Raw genomic sequence first — 18,611 nt, 5'->3', positions numbered from 1 at the left:
GGCAGACTCCTTTCTTTCATCAGTTCCCTGTAGGTCCAGGATATCTCTCTTCCTAATTAAGACATATTTGATCCACATTGGTAATTTTTGGAATTGTGTTTGTGCTTATCCTATTTTCTATCTTTATACTTTGATTTTTAGCTGAAAAAACTGTTTCTTTTACTTTTTCTGAGTAGTCCAGTAGAGTCCAATTAACAAGACACTGTTGAGGCTGGAAACTATAACCTAGAGCTATTATTTGCATATTAAAAAGAAAGACGTTCTATTCTAGAACCCAGTTCCTATTAAATAAGCTGTATTTACACCTAACTATAAGACCTAATGGAGGTCAAAAGCATTGGTAAACTATTATCCAGAAATACAGTGTGTATATGAATAACGTATTATGAAAGGAGTGATTTGTTAACTCACTAGGTAATCAGATATTTTGTAGATGTGTATTATCAAAATGGAATAACATTCTAAAAGTTCTATATATAGAAATAGTTTGTGACACATCTGATATTCCTTTCCTGTATGAAAATTTAGATAATATATCTTTAGAAATCTTGTCATTTAGAAGATAATTTTAATTATTTTTGTTGTTATTGATGATATGTTAAGGTTAGACTCTTTTCTTTCTCTTCTCTCTTAAACATTCCACATCTTCCTTTGTAGAAAGAGGCAAGGGAAAACAGCAGGACAATTTGAATTATTATTACTCACATAGAAATGGGAGATTGGAAAATTAGCTTCTAAAAAGTGAAATATTCCCCCAAGATTAATTCATTAATACTTATTAAATGGTAATGTTTTTAATCTGTTTCTCCTTTTTTCTGTATCCTGACTCTTTGTATATCCCTTATTTGTGGTGACCTATTAGATGATATAGGCTTCCCAGATGGCATTGGTGGCAAAGAATCTTCCTGCCAATGCAAGAGACTGAAGAGACATGGTTTTAATCCGTGGGTGGGGAAGATCTGGAGGAGGAAACCCACTCTATTCTTGTTTGGAGAGTCCCATGGACAAAGCAGCCAGACAGGCTATGGTCCATGGGGTTGCCAAGAGTTGGACAGGACTGAAACGACTTAGTACAGCATAGCATACACATTAGAAAATATAAAAGATTGATAATAAATGTGAGTTAAAATAATATTTAATACTATTCTTTGAAATTTTTAACCCAGCGTATTCTTTGTTAATGTATGTTTGAAGGGATATGGTGAGAAAATGAATTCTCTAAGAAAAGAAGTAGGAATTTATCTTATATTATTTTTGAGCAGAAATATCATTTATAGAAAACAACAAATAACAGTATTTTACTTCTCTTTCCTGAAAATTTTAATTATCTTCAGCTAGGAAGATAAGGAAGAAATAATAAGGTAGAAAAAAACCCAATAATAAGTTGGGTAAATATTGACTTAATTTCATCCATATCATTACCTAGATGATTTTGATTCCTAAATCTGTGCCTCCCTTAGGGTTTCCCATAACAAGTTGTTCAGACCAAAAATCTAGGACTCATTCTTAATTTCTTTCTTTCTCTTACCTTATATATACAACTTACCAGCAAATTCTATAGATTTTACATTCCAGATAGATCTTAAATCCGTCTACTTCTCTCTCATCTTCTCTACCAACCTAGTATATTTCTCTACCAACATAGTATAATCTATCATCATTTGTTTAGAATAGTGCAAGGGCCTTCTAGGTGATATCTCTGCTTTTACTCTTTCTTATATTTCACTCTGTTCTCCAAATGATATTCAGAATGATCTTTAAAACCTTCCCTGCTTAAAATCATCCATATGCTAGGCAACCATCTTATTATTTGGAAAACTTGAATATAAAGAAAATCAAGTATTTATTTTATTTTCCTGTACTATTAACCATAAAATTAATGAAGAAAATTTTTACACAAATATTTCAGCTGATAAAGAAGGAATGATAGAATTATAGTATCAGCATTTTATAACTCTTAATGAAATATTATAATAGATCTAAGTAATTAAAACTGGTTGCATATATGGAGAAGGAAATGGCAACCCACTCCAGTGTTCTTGCCTGGAGAATCCCAGGGACAGTGGAGCCTGTTGGGCTGCCATCTATGGGGTCGCACGAGGTCGCACAGAGTCGGACACGACTGAAGTGACTTAGCAGCATATATATATATATATATATATACACACACACACACACATATACATATACGTATACATGCATACATACATATGTATATATATATATATATACACTGCCCTGGTAGCTCAGCTGGTAAAGATTCCTCCTGCAATGCCGGAGACTCTGGTTCAATTCCTGGGTTGGGAAGATCCCCTGGTGGAGGGCATGGCAACCCACTCCAGTATTCTTGCCTGGAGAATCCCCATGGACAGAGGAGCCTGGTGGGCTACAGTCCGTGGGGTTGCAAAGAGTTGGACACGACTGAGTGACTAAGCACAGCACAGCATATATATATAGAGAGAGAGAGACAGACAGACAGACAGACAGAGATAAGAGACAGAGAGAGTATACTATATGTTTATCTACCTCCTGTTTAGAGTACATAGCATAAACTGTGAAGCAGTCTTGTTTGAAATTCTAACCTGAATCTGATTAAACCTCATCTCACTACCAGTTTATAGGAAATACAGGAGACAGAACATGTTAAGTGACACAGGGAGCTGCAGTCAGGAAATCCAGGATTGGAAAATCTTGTAGGACTCAGTTTTTTCAACAAATAAATTACAGGGGAAAAAAGTAAAGGAACAATGATTTATAGATTTAAAGGGTCGGGAAACTGATTAATTGCAATATCTGGGCCTTATTTTGATTCTGATTTGAACCAGTAAGCTTTTTCAGAACATGATACATAGGGAAATTTGAACACTGTCTACATAATTGATGATTAATAAAGTATTATTGAAAGTAATGTATAATGGTGATAATATTGATTGTGGTTATATTTATAAGAGTTCTTATCTTTTAGAGATACATACTAAAGTGATATGATGTCTGAGGAGTAGGTAGGGAATAAGTAAAAGTATAGATTAAGCAAGACCAGCTATAAATTAATAATTGTTGAAACTGGATAATAAAGATATCAGGATCCATTTTGCTTTTCTCACATATGTCTTAACTTCCTCTAATAAAATTGGAAGCAAAACAAAAAGTCACTGTGCTTGTAGTCAGAAGTATTTATCTTAGCAGGTTCTACCTAATATGACCTCTACTTAGCTCATGTCTGCCATATTTACCTTTGCTCAGAGTACAGTTCTTCCTTTTTCTCAGGTACCGCAAGTCCATTCCCATTTTAGGGCCCTTGAAATTGCTGTTCTATCTGCAACCCTCATTTCCTGGACCTTTAGTGTCTGTTCCCTCTTAAAATTCAGGTCTCATTTTAATTTTTTTTCAGGTCTCCTTTTAGTGTCATCCCAGAAGAGCTGGCTGTGATAATCATTTCATCTTCTTTTATTTGTCACAACACTTACCATGATTTGACATTTTCTTTTATATTTATTTATTGACAGTTTCCACCATTAGACTGTAAGCTGCATAGTGGTGGTGATAAGATCTTTACTAGCATGTTCACTTTTAAATTCCCAGCACTTCAGGTGAATACCTGGCAGATGCAGCTGGTGGTTAATAAATGTTTTAAATGAATCAATGAAATGTTTGTGAAGCTGGTGAATTATTAATCTTTTACATTTGGAATATTAACAGTATATATACTGTTGTTGCCTAATGAAAGTATTTTATATTCAGCTGGCGTTTTCATTATTAATGTTTTCAAATGCTCATGTGTGGGAGAATTAACTGTGTAGCAAAGCTTCAGAAAGATTTTTTAAAATTCACAAAATGTCACACTTTTCTCTTAGCATTTATTTAAAAATATTTGTATTTTGGGTAATTAATGTCACATCTTGTCTAAAAGCTGTTTTTCATATCTGTATAAGTAGAGGTTAAGTTTTGTAATATGTATTTATATGTGATATAAAAATTTGGCAAACAGTTCTTGGCTCACGTGAATAATAGACACATAATTATATCTTCCATCAAGAAGGAACTGAGAAATAATTTATAGGTAAATGCATAGAGGGAATGAGACTGTAAAAATATGTGCAAATAAAAATATGTACATACATATATGAGATGTCATTTAAAATAATTGCTTAAGGAAGTTGTTCATTATGGTTGTTGAATAAAATGATATGTTTCACTGGTGAAATAATTTTTATCCTAATATTTATAAGTAGGAACACAAAAGACTGGTAGATTTTCTCCTCCTTGTGTCCTCGGGATATTTCCGCTCCACAGCACACTTTGGGCTCCAGAGTTGGGCTTGTTTTGCTATGGCCAGGGTGGTTCCTCTCACCATGTTCTATGTTTGGCACACAGGAGTCTTAGATCGTGGCCTTTCCACTGGAAACATGATGCTATGTGCTTCTCGCCTTCACTATCTCCTGTTAGGTGCTACAGACCAGGGAACTTCTTCAGATTTGACTCTTGGTCAAGACATATTTTATTCTAAATGGGCTTGTTTGTTTGCTCTTTTTCTCATTTCCCCATTTATTTCTTTATTTAATGCTAGTTTATTGTGGTTTGTCATGTAGAAAGCACTAGCTTTGAGATTGTAGAGAATAAGATAGAAATGAACATGGCATAAAATACTTACTCCAAGGATGTTGCCTTGGATAATTACACTTTTTGGAACATCTCTTCTGGAATTGCCTTTAGAATGAGTTTTTACATTATCTATGTGCTCACTCATTTATAGTCCTATCTTAGGTTTAGGAGGAGTCAGAGAAATTGAGCCTTTCCCGTCTCCCTGGGAGAGGGCTATAAAGACAGAATTTCATCAGGCTCCGGGATCTGATAAGGCCTAGTTCTCCACCAAGGGAAGTGCGGATTTCCCTTGTCCTGGTCCTCGCCTTGTTCCCAAGTTCGTCCTCCAGTGATTAGAAGTCATTCAGTTCCCAGAACCCCCTTCCTTTAGTTCTCTAGCATTTTTATTCAGGGAAGAAGGCTGCTTAACTGTGACAGGGTCCTGGGGGAGTTGGTACCCTCAGGATGGTGAGCAGAGACCTCCCTAGTACCTTGTTTTCCATCCATTGTGCTTAGAACCTGAAGATTGGAGAGTCTCGCAGTCTCTCAAGGCTGGCCATAGGGGTTTTGGTGACTTGTCCTGTTTCTTCCTGTCTGGAGGGAAGCTCAGTCTGGCTTCAAGATGGTGTCTGGTCCTCAAGGGATTACCGATGCCCACAGGCAATTCCAATTCAGATGAGGGTGCCTCTGGAGGCAGAGCAGGCTCTGGGGAAGGATTCAGTTTGGGGGCTTCAGTCTCACATAGTTCACTAAACTGTTTCACCAGGGAGTTTGGGAGGTGGTCTATGCTGCTGGAGTTCATGGGTATCCATGCAGTGCAAAGGGTAGGAGTGCAGGCACTGGAGTCCTGGGACTGAATAAGGCCCTGCGATCCCTCTGTGGGTCATTTGGGATGTGGGGTCTACACTTAAACAGGAGTGTGCAGGAGGCCTGCAGTAGGTGAATAGGGATCTGCCAGTAGCGCAACGGCATGCCATGCAGTGGAGGCCGTGTGGAGTGACTTGGATGCTCTTGGCTGAGCCCATCTCAACTAGAAGGAATAGAGTGGTTAGGACCCAGCTGCCAGCTGGGTGGATGCTGGGCCCTATTTCCACCTTCAGGTGCACAGCAACTCTTCCAGTTTGTTAGCTAATGATAACTTACTTATCCATGCTCCCTTTAAAGGATATTGAAGTTTGAACCACTTTTTCTTTATTTAAAAAAAAAATTATTGCACTGAGCTTCTTTGTAAAAGCAATAACACTTTTTTAGGATATATAATTTGTGTGTTTAAGATTCACAAATGTATTTGATGTTTGCTTAGGTGCCTTTACATTGTACTAAGTTTTTTGAGAATCCCTTCCTTTCTTCCTCCCCATTTCTTTCTCGTTCTCTCTCCCTTTGTTTGAACATTTAAGTTATTCTCTTATCAAATTTCAGTTATTCAGTACAGTGTTATCAACCATGATCATCATGTTTTACTGTAGATCCTCAGACCTTATTCATCTTATAGCTGAAAGTTTGTGCTCATTTAACAACCTTTCCTTTTTCCCCACCGGCAACCACTTTTCTACTTTGTATATATGAGTTTGACTTTTTTTAGAAAAAATAGAGGATGAGATGGTTGGGTGGCATCATCAAGTCAATAGACATGAGTCTGAGCAAACTCCAGGAGATAGTGAAGGACAGGAAAGTCTGGCATGCTGTAGTCCAGCTGACCCAGAGTCAGACACGACTGACCGACTGAACAGCAATGCAGTATTTGTCATTCTCTACATGGTTTATTTCACTTAGCTTAATGTCCATCTGTGTTGTTGTTACTGGTAGGATTTCTTTCTTTCTCATGGCTGAATAATATTCCTGTGTGTGTGTGTGAGAGAGAGAGAGAGAGACATGTCCTTTATCCATTCCTCCATTGATAGACACTTAGGTTGTTTCCATATCTTGGCTATTGTGAGTAATGTTGCAGTAAACATTGGAGTGGAGATATCTTTATGATATTCTATTCTTATTTTCTTTGGAAATATGCCTAGAAGTGGGATTGCTGTATCACATGGTATTCTATGTTTAGTTTCTTGAGGAACATCCATATTGTGTTCCATAGTGACTGATTACTAGTGCACAAGCGTTTTCTTTTTCCATATTCTTGCTAACACTTATTATTTCAATGTATTTTTGATGATAGCCATTCTAACAGGTGATATCTCACTGTGGTTTTTGATTTGCTTTTCTCATGGATTAATTTTTGTTATTGAGCACCTTTTTATATACCTGTAGTTATTTATATGTCTTCTTTGGAAAAGTGTCTTTTTGGTTCCTCTGCTTCCTTTTAAAATCAGATTGTTTGGTTTTTGCTGTTGGGGTTATGCGTTCATTATGTATTTTAAATAGTAACCCCTTATCAGATATTTGATTTGCAAATATTTTCTCCCTTTCAGTAGGTTGCATTTTCATTTTGTTAATTGCTTTCTTTGCTGTGCAGAAACTTTTTAGTTTGATGTGGTCCCACTTGTTTATTTTTGCTTTTGTTTCCTTTGCTTTTGGTGTTAAATTCAGAAAGTCATTGCCAAGACCAGTGTCAAGGAACTTAACTCCGTTTTCTTGTAAGAGTTCTAGAACCATTTCAGATCTACTTTCAATTTGTTAATCCAGTTTGAGTTGATTTTGGGGTATGGTATAAGATAGGAGTCCAAGTTCCTTCTTTTGCATGTGGCTGTCCAGCATTCCCAACACCTTTTATTGAAGAGATTATCCTTTTCCCATTGTATATTCTTGGGGGAACCAGTTTTTGAAAAATTCTTTAACAGGAGCTAAACAAATAAATCAGAAAATTTATTTAGTCATGCTGTAATTATTCATAATGAAATTGAATTGTTGCCACAGTTAGTTTTATGGGAAAAGGACAAAGGTCCTGTATTTTCAAAATGCAGAGTTGAGGGTATCTTGCAAAAATCTTTTCTAACTATTTCAGAACATAAGTTATTGTGCATAGGTCTTTAGGTTAAAGATAATCCTGCTGAATCATTTGTATCTCAGGAAGTTTCTTACTTAACTAAACTCTGAATGGTTTTCAAAGACATGACAGGACCTATGAAATTGAGTATATATGTTTAAAAAAATAAACTTAAAATGAGTAAGTAGTTTTTGAAAGAGCCAGACATCTTACTTGTAGCTTCATGGCTAGTTGGTTTTTCCTTTAGCTTGATGGCCGTCAGTAGGAAGTCTACTTTTCCTATGGTGATGATGCCTATAGCACCTCCTAGTGTAAAACCCAGAGCCTGCAAACCACTCAGTAACTTAATCAGTATTGATTTTAGGTGCTTCATATTTCTGTGAATGACTATGTCAAAGAACAAAATTAGGAGTACTGGTAGAAGTTTCATGTGCAGAATTTTGTTGCCAAATGTCTAACACAAGCCAAAGATGATTGCTGATTGAAAGGGCCTAGCTGAGGAATGCTAACCAGTCATTCCCAAGTTGTCTTATAGAACCCTGAAAATGTTATGTTCTCAACTTTCATCAGGAGTCTACTTAATAATTGATTCACTTTACTGTACAGCAGAAACCATCACAACACTGTAAATCAACTATGTTCCAATAAAAATTAATGTAAGAAAAGAGCCTATGTAAGAAGTGTCTATGTCTCTACTTCCTTTGGAGGATGATGGAAAAGGAATGGGATAGAAGGGATGGGGGTAACTTATTGAAAAGCAGTACGTTATATGGAAAGAATGTGGGTTATGGTGACAAAGGTTAGTAGCTTTAGTAGTGGGAGGTTGTGGAAGATTCCTTTTGATTGTCTCTGTTTTTCAACAGCATGAGACTTTTTATTGGGCATGTATCTCCCTGGCCTGAAGATACAAAGGTGAATGAGACTTGTCTTCTGCCCTTTAGAGAGAGATTTACTATTTAAACAGGATAGCAGCCTGGGTCTACTGTTAGTACACATTTCTTCCAGTTTTCTTGGTTTGTGCTCAAGTTTTAGCCTTAGTTTTCTCACTGTTGGTCTTTCTTCTCTCCTATTTTTATTTTTTAATATGTCATTGATTGAGGAATTCAGAGAGAGCGGGGAGATACTAACAGATGATTCAGGCTGTAAAATTAACTTACATTTTATGTTGGGAATCCACATATATTTCTTTACTATGACTTATTGTCCTATATGTTAATATTTCAGAATTACTAAGACTATACCTGATTCATGGAGTTAATTTCTTACACCCAGATATCCTTGCTTTCTGGTGCTAAAGTAGCTTGGTCAGAACTTCAACCCTTAATTTCATTTGTTTCTCCATAACTAGTTTGCTGTTGTTTTTACAATGGGGACTATTTTTAAGGTCTTTATTGAATATTTGTTACAGTATTGCTTCTGTTTTTTTGGCTACAAGGCATGTGAGCCCTTAGCTCCCTAACTAGGGATTGAGCTCATGCCCTCTGCATTGGAAAGCAAAGTCTTAACCACTGGAATGCCAGAGAAGTCCCTAGTTTGCTGTTTTAAATGCAAGAAATCAAACTTCATACTATATTCCTATTCTGATGCAACTTTGGAAAAGTATGTGTTCATCATATTAAGTAAAATTCTTAATATTATTTTTCAACTGGAAGAGAAAAAAGAATTCTCATGTTAAATGTGCCTTGAAATTCATAATCTGAAAACAGTAGTTTGGTTGATAACAAAGATTTTTAAACAGACAGCCATGATATTTAAATTAAAAATGACTTATCTGGACATTAGTACTGAAACTAAGAGAAAATATGTTCCAAAATAGCAATATATGTCATTATTATCTTATTTGAGAAACCATAACTTACTAACTAGAGTTAGCTGTGGCTCAGACAGTAAAGAATCTGCCTGTAATGCAGAAGACCAGGGTTCAGTCCCTAGGTTGGGACTGAAAAGGAAATGGCTGTCCACTCTAGTATTCTTGCCTGGAGAATTCCACGGACAGAAGAGCCTGGTGGGTTAAAGTCCATGGGGTCGCAAAGAGTAGGACACGACTGAGCAACTAACACTTGTATTGCGGCTCACCATTATCCAATTATGTTTCTTCTGTTTCATGGCATGGCTTATACTTCCTACTCTGGACTGCATTCTGTTATGTATGTGCCCCTGGAGGCAGGGATAAATTAGGGAAAATTGTAGTGCAGGTTCTATTGATTTACAGGTTTTTGGTGTAGTTTTTGTTTGAGAAGAGTCTAATGATACTTGGTAATATTAATTTCCAGTTTTATAGACAACAAACTGAGGTTTAGAAAGATGACTTTCATCAAGATTACAAGTGATATACCCAGATTTGGTTTGTTTTTTGTCCTCCCGTCCCCATTTCATGGGCACAGGAGCTTCAGTTAGTTTGTTCATTGCTGTATTTCTCAGTGTCTAGAACAACACTTGGCACATGCAGATGTTGGAGTTAATTTTTTAGTTAGGGTTAAACTCCATAGTGATGAATCTGTGTACTCACTTATATTCTGGCGTTAGGCATGCATATTAATGTGTGACCTGCAATATTAAGATAAATAAGAAAACACCAGATACCTGTCTAGGAAAGAACAATTTCTAGATACATTGCCACATTCACTTGCTCATCAGGGTACAAGATTATTGTGAACAAGTCTGGATATAATGACCAGTGTTCATAAACGAGAATGAAGGAACAGCTGTTCATTTAATGCTCTTTTAATGAGATGCATAAAATTCAGTCCATTTTTCTATTTCTTTGCAATTTGGTTGTTTCAGGTTGCTTAGATGTCTTTTGGGTACTTCTAAAGTAATTATGCAGTTTAGGAAGCTGGGAAATTCGGAAGTTGATGAGATGGGAAGTAGATTGTTTTATGTATTTTCCCCTCTCTATCCACAAACCTACTTCCAGTCTATACCTGTATCATCTTCATCTCTCTTCTTTCTCCATCCTTAATCTTTCTCAAAATCCTAAAAAGCTAAAAAGCTGCTACATTTTCAGTTTTCGCTGGGAAAAATCACTTATGACAGTATATTTATTGTTTTTTCTTCAGCTATGTAGGTGACAGGTCTACTTAACAGGAGCAGGATACAGGTCACTAAAATGTAGAAATTTAATTAATATATTCAAACAACAGATGTGACTTCTTTTCTGCTCTTTTCTTAGCCTTTATTTTTACTCATTTACATATTTTAAATTGTACTTTGACACAATGTTTTCATGCTTAATTTTACTGGTGAGAAAATTTCCTTTAATTTGCAAAAAGCCATTTAAATCAGCTTATAACATCTAAACATATGGAAAATATATTTTTAAATTACATTTTCAGATCATTTTTGAATGTGGTGACCTGAGAAATCGACACATATTTTCTTAGCACTTGATTAGAAGAATAGACATGATATACTCATTGAGAGAAATTTTAGTATTGACTTGCACTATATGACACATTGCTCTTTAAAGTAATTTTTTTCAATATGATACTATTTAATTATTTAATCCTTTTTAGAAAATTAGTGATCTCATTTCAGCTTCAGAAAAAAGCCTCTATATATCAGGCAAAGGTTTTTTTTTAAATATAAATTTATTTATTTTGATTGGAGGCTAATTACTTTACAATATTGTATTGGTTTTGCCATACATTGACGTGAATCTGCCACGGGTGTACATGTGTTCCCCATCCTGAACTCCCCTCCCACCTCCCTCCCCACCCCATCCCTCTGGGTCATCCCAGTGCACCAGCTCTGAGCACCCTGTATCATGCATCGAACCTGGACTGGCGATTCGCTTCACATATGATAATGTACATGTTTCAATGCCATTCTCCCAAACCATCCCACCCTCGCCCTCTCCCACAGAGCCCAAAAGATTATTCTATACATCTGTGTCTCTTTTGCTGTCTCGCATACAGGGTTATGGTTACCATCTTTCTAAATTCCATATATATGAGTTAGTATACTGTATTGGTGTTTTTCTTTCTGGCTTACTTCACTCTGTATAACAGGCTCCAGTTTCATCCACCTCATTAGAACTGATTCAAATGTATTCTTTTTAATGGCTGAGTAATATTCCATTGTGTACATGTACCACAGCTTTCTTATCCATTCGTCTGATGATGGACATCTAGGTTGCTTCCATGTCCTGGCTATTACAGACAGTGCTGCAATGAACATTGGGGTACATGTGTCTCTTCAATTCTGGTTTCCTCAGTGTGAATGCCCAGCAGTGGCATTGCTGGGTAATATGACAGTTCTATTTCCAGTTTTTTTAAGGAATCTCCACACTGTTCTCCATAGTGGCTATACTAGTTTGCATTCCCACCAACAGTGTAAGAGGGTTCCCTTTTCTCCACACCCTCTCCAGCATTTATTGCTTGTAGACTTTTTGATAGCAGCCATTCTGATGGGCGTGAAGTGGTACCTCATTGTGGTTTTGATTTGCATTTCTCTGATAATGAGTGATGTTGAGCATCTTTTCATGTGTTTGTTAGCCATCTGTATGTCTTCTTTGGAGAAATGTCTGTTTAGTTCTTTGGCCCACTTTTTGATTGAGTCGTTTATTTTTCTGCAATTGAGCCGCAGGAGTTGCTTGTATATTTTTGAGATTAATTCTTAGATTAATTTTTGAGATTAATTCTTATTTTTATTATCCCTATTTTGCAGAGTAAGTTTTAGGCAAATCATTTGATTTCTGAGTTTCAGTTTCTTTATCTGGAATGTTAGGTCCATGAATCAAGGTAAATTCGAAGTGGTCAAACAGGAGATGGTAAGACTGAGCATCAACATTTTAGGAATCAGTGAACTAAAATGGACTGGAATGGGTAAATTTAATTCAGGTGACCATTATATCTACTACTGTGGGCAAGAATCATTTAGAAGAAATGGAGTAGCCCGCATAATCAACAAGAGTCCGAAATGCAGTACTTGGGTGCAATCTCAAAAATGACAGAATGATCTCTGTTCATTTCCAAGGCAAACTCTTCAGTATCACAGTAATCCAAGTCTGTGCCCCCGCCACTAATGCTGAAGAAGCTGAAGTTGAATGGTTCTATGTAGACCTACAAGATCTTCTAGGGCTAACATCAAAAAAAGATGTCCTTTTCATCATAGGGAACTGGAATGAAAAGTAGGAAGTCAAGAGATACCTGGAGTAACAGGCAAGTTTGGCCTTGGAGTACAAAATGAAGCAGGGCAAAGGTTAATAGAGTTTTGCCATGAAAACGCACTGATCATAGCAAACACCCTCTTCCAACAACACAAGAGATGATTCTACACATGGACATCACCAGATGGTCTATACCGAAATCAGATTGATTATAATCTTTGCAGCCAGAGATGGAGAACCTCTATACAGTCAGCAAAAACAAGACCTGGAGCTGACTGTGGCTCAGATCGTGAACTCCTTATTGCCAAAGTCAGACAAAAATTGATGAAAGTAGGGAAAACCACTAGACCATTAGGTATGACCTAAATCAAATCCATTACAATTATACAGTGGAAGTGACAAATGGATCCAAGGGATTAGATCTGATAGACAGAGTGCCTGAAGAACTGTGGACAGATGTTCATGACACTGTACAAGAGGCAGTGATCAAGACCATCCCCAAGAAAAAGAAGTGCAAAAAGGCAAAATGGTTATCTGAGGAGGCCTTACAAATAGCTGAGAAAAGAAGAGAAGTGAAAGGCAAAGGAGAAAAGGAATGATATACGCATCTGAATGCAGAGTTCCAAAGAATAGCAAGGAGAGATAAGAAAGCCTTCCTCAGTTATCAGTGCAAAGAAATAGAGGAAAACAATAGAATGAGAAAAACTAGAGATCTCTTCAAGAAAATTAGAGATACCAGGGGAACATTTCATGCAAAGATGAGCACAATAAAGGATAGAAATGGTATGCTAACAGTATGTTAGCTATCTTCTATCTTCTACATACATCTTCAGTATGTGCTGCTAATAGAAGCAGAAGATATTAAGAAGAGGTGGCAAGAATACACAGAACTATACAAAAAATATCTTAATGACCCAGATAATCATGATGGTGTGATCACTCACCTAGAGCCAGACATCCTGGAGTGCAAAGTCAGGTGGGCCTTAGGAAGCATCACTACGAACAAAGCTAGTGGAGATGATGGAATTCCAATTGAGCTGTTTCAAGTCCTGAAAGATGATTCTGTGAAAAGTGCTGCACTCAATATGCCATCAAATTTGGAAAACTCAGCAGTGGCCACAGGATTGGTAAAGGTCAGTTTTCATTCCAATCGTAAAGAAAGGCAATGCCAAAGAGTGTTCAAACTACTGCACAGTTTCACTGTTGTCACACTCTGGCAAAATAATGCTAAAAATTCTCCAAGTGAGGCTTCAACAGTGTGTGAACCAAGGAATTCCAGATGATCAGGCTGAATTTAGAAAAGGCAGAGAAACCAGAGATCAAATTGCCAACATCTGTTGGATCATAGAAAAAGCAAGAGAGTTCCAGAAAAGCATGTACTTCTGTTTATTGACTACACTGAAAACTTAGACTGTATGGATCAAAACAAAGTGTGGAAAATTCTTAAAGAGACAGGAATACCAGACCACTGTACTTGCCTCCTGAGAAACCTGTATGCAGGTCAAGAAGCAACAGTTAGAACTGGACATGGAACAATGGACTGGTTCCAAATTGGGAAAGGAGTTCATCAAGGCTGTATATTGTCACCCTGCTTATTTAACTTATATGCAGAGTACATCTTCTGAAATGCCAGGTTGGATGAAGCACAAGCTGGGATCAAGATTCCCGGGAGAAATATCAATAACCTCAGATATGCAGATGACACCACCTGTATGGCAGAAAGTGAAGAGAAACTAAAGAATCTCTTGATGAAAGTGAAAGAGGAGAGTGATTTTTTACTGGCTTAAAACTGAACATGCAAAAAACTAAGATCATAGCATCCAGTCTCATCACTTCATGGCAAATAAATAGGGAAGCAGTGGAAACAGTGACAGACTTTATCTTCTTGAGCTCCAAAATTACTGCAGATGGTGACTGCAGCCATGAAATTAAGACACTTGCTCTTTGGAAATAAAGCTATGACCAACCTAGACAGCATATTAAAAAGCAGAGACATTACTTTGCTGACAATGGTCCTCTAGTCAAAGCTTTGGTTTTTCCAGTAGTCATGTATGGATATGAGAGTTGGATCATAAAGAAAGCTAAGCGCTGAAGAATTGATGCTTTTGAACTGTGGTGTTGGAGAAGACTCTTGAGAATCCCTTGGACTGCAAGGAGATCAAATTAGTGCATCTTGAAGGAAGTCAGTCATGAATATTCATTGGAAGGACTGATGCTAAAGCTGAACCCCCAGTACTTTCGCCACCTGATGCGAAAAACTGACTCTTTGCAAAAGACCCTAATGCTGGGAAAGATTGAAGGAAGAAGAAGGGGACGAGAGAGGTGGAGATGGTTGGATGGCATCACCGACTCAGTGGACATGAGTTTGAGCAAGCTCTGGAAGTTGGTGATGGACAGGAAGGCCTGGTGTGCTGCAGTCCATGGAGTTGCAAAGAGTGGGACATGACTGAGTGACTGAACTGATCTGTAAAAAGGACTTTGTACAAGACAATCTCTAGAGTCCCTGCTATCTCTGAAATTCTCTGTTGAAAACCATTTCAAGATGACGATACAGAGGCACCAAAAAGTTAAGCACCTTAAGTTCAGACAATCAATTAATAATAAAACCTTAATATCTAACTTTCTGACTAACCTGTTTTTTGACACTTTCACACAACCCTTATACCTGAAACTGCTGATATCTTCCCTTCTTTACTGAAAACACATCAGTTTACAAAAATTATTGTACATATATAATCCTTTTTTCTAAAAGCTCAAGTATATGTCTATAGTCTCAAGTTAAATCCTTATAATTTAGTAATGCTTATTCATATTTTTATTCATATTTTTAAAAGGAGGAGGTCTTTATATATAGAGGTTCCCATACCAAACAAAGGACTTCCCTGGTAGCTCAGTCAGTAAAGAAGCTGCCTGTAGTGCAGGAGACCTGGGTTTGATTCCTGAGTTGGCAAGATCCCCTGGAGAAGGAAATGGCAACCCACTCCAATATTCTGGCCTGGAAAATCCTATGGACAGAGAAGCCTGGCAGGCTACAGTCCATGGGGTTGCAAGTGTAGGACATGACTTAGCAACTAAACCACCATACCAACAAAGGCAAATCAGGAAACAGTGTATTTTAAGCTGTGTAATAGGAGAAATAAAGTAAGTTAAAGTAAACTGATCTTATATTTAGCAAAAGAAAAAAATAGAAAAAATTCTTAAGTGACAACTTTTGTCCATCTTTTTTGTGAAAATTACTCCACAATTTGTATTTGAATGTGTGATAAGCATTGAAATGATTCAAACTTTCTGTTGTTGGCTAAGTATATCTCCATCATGAGTGTTTATGGAAAGAAGTTTTGTATTAGTGGGAAAACTGGGTTAGGTCTTCCACCTTTAAGGGTCTGTGATTGAATCCCTTCCCCACTCCTTACCTCATTGGTAGTTCCCCATACAACTTTTCAGGATGCATCTATTTTGTAAATTTTATAGAGACATTTTATAGAGATATAACATATTAATTCCTAGATGAGCCAGAATGAGGTATTTTTAGGATGGTAGTCAGGACTGATCAAAACAAATTTATATTTCTTTGTAAAATTCACCTAATTTTTCCATAAGAAATATGATCAGTCCATGAAATAAATTTGTTAAATATACAAATTTGCTTTTATGTTTCTTGTTTTTATGTAAAATGCTCCCATTAAAAAAATTAGAAAAAAAGCTTATGTTGTCATTTTGGTGCTTTTGGATAAGAATACTTCCTATTCACTTTTTTCTCTAAGCAAATCTCTCACAAATGTTTTTCAGCTTACACAAACAAGTCATCATCACATTTTCTTTTTTTAAGTTATTTGAAGGAATCTTGCTGATTATCTAATTTAAACACTTGATTTTAGCAGAAGAGAATAGTTAGGGCCACAGAGGTTGATTAGTTGACCCATGGTAATATAGTTAATTAGAGACAAAAATGATTGGAACTTAGGTATACCAGTTACCCAGACTAGAACTCTTCTGTTTGATGAAGAGCTATCTGGATTCTTATCTATATCCAGCTAGATTCATAGTCTTGATTTTTGCTGAACTCCTTCTTTCCAGTGCCATTTTTTTTTAAATCATAGTAATTAATGTCTGAATCCGAATTTGAAATCTAAAGGCTGCATTATAATAGCTCATACTTAAAATATAGCTGCATATGGAGCTATAATTCCTCACAGTTGGTTTTCTATTTGATGTTAGATCTTTAAATTTTTGGATTAAAACCTAGTGGGCCAGTTTAAGAAATACTGTGTTCAAAATCGTAGGTATTTAAAAAAATATTTATTTTCTGTCGTAGCCTTTAGAAATTGTTTCCTTTGTTTAAGACAATTGCTCCACATAATTTTTTGTGTGTAGATGGTTGGTAGAATGATGATTCTGTGAGTTATGATTTATTAATGATTTATTGATTGAAAACAAAACCAAAATTTAGTGGTGGGTTATTATTATTACTATTAATATTCTTTAATAACACGTAGTCAACATTTCCATGGTTATAAGACCCTTACTTTAATTTGTTGTTGTTCAGTCACTCAGTCATGACTGACTCTTTGTGACCCCATATACTGCAGCATGCCGGGCCTCCCTGTCTTTCACTGTCTCCCAGAGTTTGCTCAAACTCATGTCCACTGAGTCAGTGATGACATCCAACCATCTCATGCCATCCACCATGAGATGTTGGATGTCACCCCCTTCTCCTCCTGCCGTCTATCTTTCCCAGCATCAGGGTCTTTTCCAATGAGTTGACTCTTTGCATCAGGTGGCCATAGTATTGGAGCTTTAGCTTCAGCATCAGTCCTTCCAATGAATATTCAGGGTTGAGGGTTGATTTCCTTTAGGATTGACTAGTTGACCTTGCTTTAATATGTAAAAGACTCTTAAAGGATCATGTAAAGAAAGAATACTATGACATACCATAAAAAATACTCAGAAATAGAGGAAACATCATTCTAATTAACCAGTAAAGGGGAAAAAATAAGGAAACAAATGATTCTTCTATTTCTTACTTATATTATGTAAGTAAATAATTTTCTGTGAGTCTATAGTGTTTACTTTTTTTTTTAATCATACTCTGAAAAAGTGGTATAGTAAAGCTCATTTGTTCTTGGGGTTGTGCTAATAGAACAAGGCCTTGGAGAATGGGCTTGGAATAGTGATGCTGCTCCTAATTCTCTGGGAGACTTGGAAACATGACTTGAGTCACACAGACCAGAATTTATATCCCAACTCTATCACTCACCATCAGCCTTACCTTGGGCAACTTTCTTAATTTCTCTAATCTTCAATATTCTTATCTCTATAAAAAAGAAATTATAATGCCCATTTTGCAGTGTTACATAAATGTATCTACCTTAGACTCTCAAAAACTACTCATTTCCATTTGCTCTCCTTTACCTGTTACCTGCAGACCCTTCCCCCACCTCTTCTCTGTTCACTAACCCAGTTCCTCCTGATGTACCATAAGGCTCAAGTGTAGGACTCTAGATGGCAGGTAACTGGAGCTCAAGAAATGATCTGGAACAGTTAGTCAGATCACCGCTAGCATTCAGTGCTATTAATACATTGGGTAGATTGCTTTCCAGGAGCAGAAGGTCCCTCAAGTTCTGTAACATCTTTAAGAACCTCCTTCAGGACTTTGGATCCTCCCAAATACAGTATTTTTTCTAAGGAGTATTTTAAAAAGAGTATTATAGTTTTTAATTTTCCTAAAGAGAGTCCTACAGATCTAAATATATTTTATAAACTGTCCCAACTTAGGTTGGGTTTCCCTGGTGATTCAAATGGTAAAGAATCCACCTGCACTGCAGAAGAACTGGATTTGATCCCCGGGTCGGAAAGATCCCTAGAGAAGGGAATAGCTACCCACTCCAGTCTTCTTGCCTGGAAAATCCCATGGACAGAGGAACCTGGCAGGCTATAGTCTATGGGGTCACGAAGAGTCAGACATGAGTGGATGACTAAGCATGCAAA

At 36.7% G+C, this 18,611-nt stretch overlaps 1 protein-coding gene and 1 pseudogene across 6 annotated transcripts in view; one reads left to right on the top strand and one right to left on the bottom strand.

Moving 5' to 3' along the window:
* The window catches only part of NUBPL (NUBP iron-sulfur cluster assembly factor, mitochondrial), a 361,834-nt gene that overhangs the window by 145,637 nt on the left and 197,586 nt on the right, over positions 1-18,611 (top strand). The gene's annotated exons all lie outside the window — the stretch shown is intronic.
* Positions 4,816-7,886, bottom strand: LOC145530060 (cell division cycle-associated protein 3 pseudogene; annotated as a pseudogene).

Source organism: Giraffa tippelskirchi, chromosome 12 (assembly GCF_054371585.1).
Source record: "Giraffa tippelskirchi isolate mGirTip1 chromosome 12, T2T-mGirTip1v1.2.pri, whole genome shotgun sequence".
NCBI lineage: Eukaryota > Metazoa > Chordata > Mammalia > Artiodactyla > Giraffidae > Giraffa > Giraffa tippelskirchi.
The sequence above is the reverse complement of the archived record's forward strand: the minus strand, read 5'-3'. Positions and strand labels throughout refer to the sequence as shown.